General features: G+C 39.3%; 1 pseudogene; it reads left to right on the top strand.

The window, feature by feature from the left end:
• The first annotated feature begins 4,779 nt into the window (after positions 1–4,779).
• Positions 4,780–5,080, top strand: LOC118844185 (annotated as a pseudogene).
• Positions 5,081–6,396: the final 1,316 nt, after the last annotated feature.

Below are 6,396 nucleotides of genomic sequence, written 5' to 3'. Positions count from 1 at the left end.
TGGGGCAGAGAAGGGACGCCGGCAGGAGCCTGAGTTTCCAAAGTCTGGACGCTCCTATTTAATATCAGTACCGTTGAAAAAAGGGGAAAAAGAAAAGGAAGGAAGGAAGGAAAAGGAAGGAGAGAGGGAGGGAGAAAATGACATCTATGAAACTCTTAAGGAAGCAGCCACAAATTCAGTTTTCCAAGGCCATTCTCAGGTAGGAGGGTCTAGGAGCAGGAACGGAGGGATCAGTGCCTCCAAGCAGGATATAGTCCACAGCTAAGGGAAGAGATGGTGGGGATGGAGGGAAAGTGAACAGTGTCCCATATGCTGTTTCTCTGGAGATGCCTTTTCATTATAGCACCTTCAGAAGCAGTGTATGGCAAAGGAATCTTGTTTGAAAGGATTGCAAGTTTATGTTGGTCAATTGGTGATGGATTGGTGGGTTGGTTAGTTTACTTTGCTTCAGTCAGCTGGAGGTATGGGTGGCAACATTTTCAGTAGGCTACAGTAGTGTTAAAAGTTGGTTGAAGGAAACAAACAGAGTTAGGTGATAGAAAATTTATATTACTTATACATTTATTCATTTCCTTTAAGTATAGCAGACAGACATGATCATGGATTGAGCCAGAGAGAGTCTGACTGACTTGTACAGAGGAATGAACAGGTTTTTATATTTTTTTAGAACCATCACAATTCAGCATGTTACTCAATTTTATGATTCCCATGTATGTTTAACCATAAGACCCTTAATGGAATAGGTTTGTAAATACAAGAGTGTTGACAAAGGTCAGTTAAAGCATATACCTGTAGAATATTAAGCAAGGTAGTCTCTTGGGATTAGGGTCTCATCCCTTAATGGTTAACAAGAGAAAGAATGTTCTTAGGTCAGCCCTATCTGGCCTTGTTGACAGAGAAAAGATATTCTCTGAGCAAACTTCAGAGAACAAAAAAGTCCAGGTCCTGGCTCTTCAAGTGGGTCATTAATTCAGGCTATGGTTCTTATTGAAATTACAAAAATGATATAAAATGGTATAAAATGTTCCACAGTAGGAAACTACTCTGTACTGACCTTGAAAGTGCAGGCTCCTTACAATTTTCACCAGGGTTTTGATGACTGTTCAGTATACCCCAGCATCACCCTTCCCTGCTTCCCCTTATAATCCTCCCAGCTAATTAGTTAATTAATTAACTAATTAAATTCCTTGTTTTGTAGAATTCCATATTTCACAAAATCCACAGCCACTGCTAGGGCAGCTGGAGAGATGGTAACATTTTGTAAGCACTTCTTTTTTTCTTCACAAACAGCCAAGGAACAGAGTAGTGAGCAAGGTAATCTGACTACTTCTCACTTTTGGTGGAGAGCAGAGAGTTTTCTTAATAAACTTTAGGATACAAGAGAAGGGATACAGGAAGGAAAATTGGATAAGTCTTGGAGAAAGCTTCCCTCCCTTTTAGAGAAAAATTATCTTAAACTATGTGGCAGGAAGCCACCATACCACACCACACCCTTTTGATGAGGTCGGGTTGTGTTGCCGCAGGACCTCTCAAAAGAATTTCAAAGACTTGGGCTGGCTCCAAGCCAGTTAGAGAGATTTATTATGGTTTTGAGGTTTCACGCTCTGGTGAGTTGCTAAATTCCTTAGAAGAATTAGCGATTTCAGTAAGGCAAGCCAGACAGTTTTATACACTATACGATGCTAATTACACAATCAAAATTTACATAGAATATAGGAATATGATTAATATTAAAAAGGCAGGAGGGACTTGTTAAGGGATTAGGTAATAGGGGAGGGGTCCCAGCCTGTGTGGCTTTGCCCATGTGGTTACCTACAATGTATATAGAAAAACCCAAAGGTGGGGCATTTATATATGATATTATATATATATATATATGCATATATATATATAAAATGATATTATAATAAGCCTCTATGTCATTAATTTACTCTAGGTCAGTTATTTACTATTACTGCACAGGTGCTAGGTGGGGGGGGGGGTGCGGCACTTCAAGCATCCTGGTTTGCATCCTGGTGGTGTTGCTTTAATTGGCTAGCTATTGTGGTCCTGTTTGATCAAGAGAGATAGTTAGGTATTATGGTCCTGTCTTGGGCCAAATGGATGATGTGGCTGTGGTTGAGTGCATAGACATGCCTATTTCTGAGGGAAATATGTGAATTGAAACTGGTGGCAGAGGCTAGCTAGGGGCAGTGGGCCTGCTGTTCAGTGAGGCCTATGACTGAGTTTGGGAACCTGTGATGTGGTTAAAACCAGATTGTATGATCAAATCAGGGCATGCCTGCTATCCAATGGGGCCCATAATGAAGTTAGAATATTGGGGCTGGGGGTAGGATTCCATCACCTTGGTGGCAAGGTTCTAAGTTCTTCTAAGAGAGGAGAAGTCAAATACATGTTGCCCAACACACCTGAGTGAGGCCTTAGCCATATTAAAATGTAATTGGGAAATATTTAACAAAATAAATTTTAAAAGGCCTGAGCCAGGATGGCAGAGTAAGGCAGGAACTTGCCTGAACCCTCCAAAATTCAGCTCCAAACAACTATAAAAAACACCTCAAAATGAATTCCTGAGTGGCAGAGCCAACAAAAGGGCAGGGTGAAACAATTTTCCAACCTGAGACATCTTAGAAAGTCAGCAGAAAAGGTCTGTCTCACTGAGTAAAAGGTGAGCACAGTCCAGTGCAGGTGGTGTCCAGCCAAGCCAGCAGCAGGCCATGCCCCAGCAAGCCAGCAGCAAAGCCCCATGCTCCAGCACAGGCCAGAAATGAGGCCCCAGGTGTAATTAGATCTTTAGAAGCTTGGGACAATGCCTCCTTCACCCCAGAAGCAGAGCCCAACTTTAACATAAAGTTAAGTCATGAAATAGAGGCTTCAATGTAGTATTAGTACTGTTGAAAAAAAAAAAGGAAATAAAATGAGTGAAAGAAAAAAGAAAGAGGAAGAGAGAAAGAAAGAAAGAAAGAAAGAAAGGAAGAAAGAAAAAGAAAGAAAGAACCTGACCATAGAAAGTTATTATGTTGACAGGAAAAATCAAAACACAAACTCAGAAGAGGAAACATCTATGTGAATACTCAAAGAAAAATGTGAATTGGTCTCAGGCCCAAAAAGAACTCCTGGAAGAGCTCAAAAAAGATTTTAAAAATTAAAAAATGATATAGAGAAAATTGGGAAAAAATGAGAGTGATGCAAGAGAATCATAAAAAAGAGTCAACAGCTTGGTAAAGGAAGCACAGAAAAAGGAAAATTATGTACAAAAAATATCAACAAAGAGAAGAACTATTTAAAAAGTAGAATTGGCTAAATGGAAAAGGAGGTACAAAAGCTCACTGAAGAAAATAATTCCTTAAAAATTAGAATTAGGCAAGTGGAAGCTAATGACTCCATGAGTTATCAAGAAACAAACAAAACCAAAAGAATGAAAAAATAGAAGAAAATATGAAATATCTCATTGTAAAATAATTGACCTGAAAAATAGATCCATGAAAGATAATTTGAGAATCATGGGACTACCCAAAAGACATGATCGAAAAAAGGACCTAAACATCATCTTTCAAGAAATTATCAAGGAAAACTGTCCTAATAATGAAGAACCAGAAGATAAAGTAGAAATGGGAAGAATCCACCACTCACCTCCTGAAAGAGATACCAAAATAAAAACTCACAGGATTATAGACAAATTCCAGAGTTCTGAAGTCAAGGAGAAAACACTGCAAAAGCAGCCAGAAAGAAATGATTCAAATATTGTGGAGCCACAGTCAGGATTACACAGGATTTAGTAGCTTCTACATCAAAAGACTGGAGGGCTTGGAATATAGTCTGGAAGGCAAAGGAGCTAGGATTGCAACCAAGAATCACCTACCTACTGAAACTGAGCATAATCCTGCAAGGGTGGGGGCAGGGGGGGAGGAATTGATATTGACTTATCTATTCTCAGCAACACAATGATTCAGGACAATTTCAAAGGACTTCTGATGAAAAATGCTATCCACCTTCAGAGAAAGAGCTGATAGAGTCTGAATACAAATCGAAGTATACTCTTTTATTTTTCACTTTATTTTTGTGAAGTTTTTTTTGATCTGTGTTTTCTTTCATAACATGACTAATATGGAAATATCATTTGTATGATCACACATGTATAACCTATAGCAAATTGCTTACTATTTCAGGGAGGGGAAAGGGAAGGAGGGAGGGAAGGAGAAAATTTAGAACTCAAATTTTTAAAAAATTAATTTTAGAAATTATCTTTATATGTAATTAGGAAAAATAAAATATTAAAAATAATAAAACACAGACATTACATTATTTTTAAAATTATTTCTATTTTGTTAAATGTTTCCCAATCGTGTAAATTTTTATAATCTTTTAAAAAATTTGAGTGCCAAATTCTCTCCCTCCTTGCTGCCCCTCCCCCTTCCTTGAGAAGCAAGTACTTTGATATCGATTATACATGTTAAGTCATGCAAAACGTATTTCCATATTAGCCATGTTGCAAAAGAAAAGGCATGCAAAATAAAACAATAAAAACATAGTTTAAAATATGCTTCAACTTACATCTCCTTCTCAGACTGTTCACCCTTCCCCCTTTTCTCCCTTCCCTCCACTCCTGCCCCTCTCCCTTTCCCTCCCTCCCTCTCCTTTTCCCCCTCCTTCCCCATCCCCATCTTTCCCTCCATCCTTTCTCCTTCCTCCCTTCCCCGGCCTAGACGATGCCGTGGTGGAGACGGCGGAGGAGGCCATATGGATCCCGCCGAGGAGGACATCACGGGGCTGTGCCAGCACATGTTCTCCAAAATGGCCACATACCTGACGGGCGAGCTGACAGCTACCAGTGAAGACTATAAACTTCTGGAAAATACGAACAAACTGACTAGCCTGACGTATCTAGAAATGAAAGAAATTGCGGTAAACATAAGTAGAAACCTAAAGGATTTAAACCAGAAATATGCAGCACTTCAGCCTTATCTAGATCAGATCACTCTAATTGAGGAGCAAGTTAGCAGCTCTTGAGCAGTCAGCTTACAAGTTGGATGCATATTCAAAGAAACTAGAAGCAAAGTACAAGAAGTTAGAGAGGCGATGAAAGAATTCTTTAGCACAAAGACTTTTAACTACAAGAATGTTTTATAAGAGCTGAAATAAGTGGGATGGAACTTATCACTCTGCTTCAATTCCTAAAAAGAAGCGGTGCTGCTGATCCAAGGAGAATCCCAGCCCCCACCTCTGGTTGGATGTGTAACTCTGGCCACCCCCACCCCACCATGGTTTCCTAAACCTGTACCCCCAGAACCTCATCTTATCGCGTGCTTCGTTGCGTGCCCTGGACCAAGGCTCAGAAATCAGTATTAACCCCGTCTAGAGCAGACACAGACGATAGACTCTCGTCTCCCTGTCTCCTCCCTTCCTCCCTCTCCACCCCCGACCCCCGACCCCTTCCACAACCTGTTCTTGAACTTAAATAATAAATGCCAACGTATGAAAAAAATTAAATATGCTTCGATCTGCATTCATCAGTTCATCAATTCTCTCTCTGGAAGTGGATAACGTTTTTCATCACAGGCTCTTTGGAATTGTCTTGGTCAGAATAGCTAAGTCTTTCACAGTTAATCACCCTTACAATACTGCTGTTGCTGTGTACAATGTTCACTTTGCATGAGTTCACATAAGTCTTCCCAGGTTTTTCTGAAACCATCCTTATAATTTCTTATAGCACAATAGTATTCCATCACAATCATAGACCATAATTTGTTCAGCCATTCCCCAATTGATGATCATCCCTTCAATTTCCAATTCTTTGCCACCACAAAAAAAACAAAAAAAAAACAAACCCTGATATCAGTACTTTTGTATGAATAGCTCCTTTTCCCTTTGATCTCTTTGGGATACATACCTTGTGTTGGTATTCCTGGGTCAAACTGTGATAGGCACCATTTGATGTCCTTTTGGACGTAGCTCTAAATTATTCTCAAGAATAGTTGGACTCATGTACAACTCTACCAATTGTGCATTAGTGTCCCAATTTTTCCACATCCCCTCCAACATTTGTCATTTGCCTTTTCTGTCATGTTAGCCAATCTGATAGGTGTGAGGTGGAATCTCAGAATGATTTTAATTTGCATTTCTCTAATCCGTAGTGATTTAGAGCATTTTTTCATGTGACTGTTGATAGCTTTGGTTTCTTCTTCTGAAAACTTTCTATTCATATCCTTTGACCATTTATCAACTGGGGAATGACTTGTATTATAAATTTGGCTCAGTTCCCCATATATTTGATAAATGAGGAGTTTATGAGAGATACTTGCCATAAAAGTGTTTTTGCTCCCAGTTTCCTGCTGCCCTCCTAGTCTTGGCTGTACTGGTTTTGTTTGTGTAAAATTATATATATATATATGTATATAT

The sequence above is a fragment of the Trichosurus vulpecula genome, chromosome 1 (assembly GCF_011100635.1).
Source record: "Trichosurus vulpecula isolate mTriVul1 chromosome 1, mTriVul1.pri, whole genome shotgun sequence".
Classification (NCBI taxonomy): domain Eukaryota; kingdom Metazoa; phylum Chordata; class Mammalia; order Diprotodontia; family Phalangeridae; genus Trichosurus; species Trichosurus vulpecula.
This window is presented reverse-complemented; position numbering and strand designations above follow the sequence as displayed.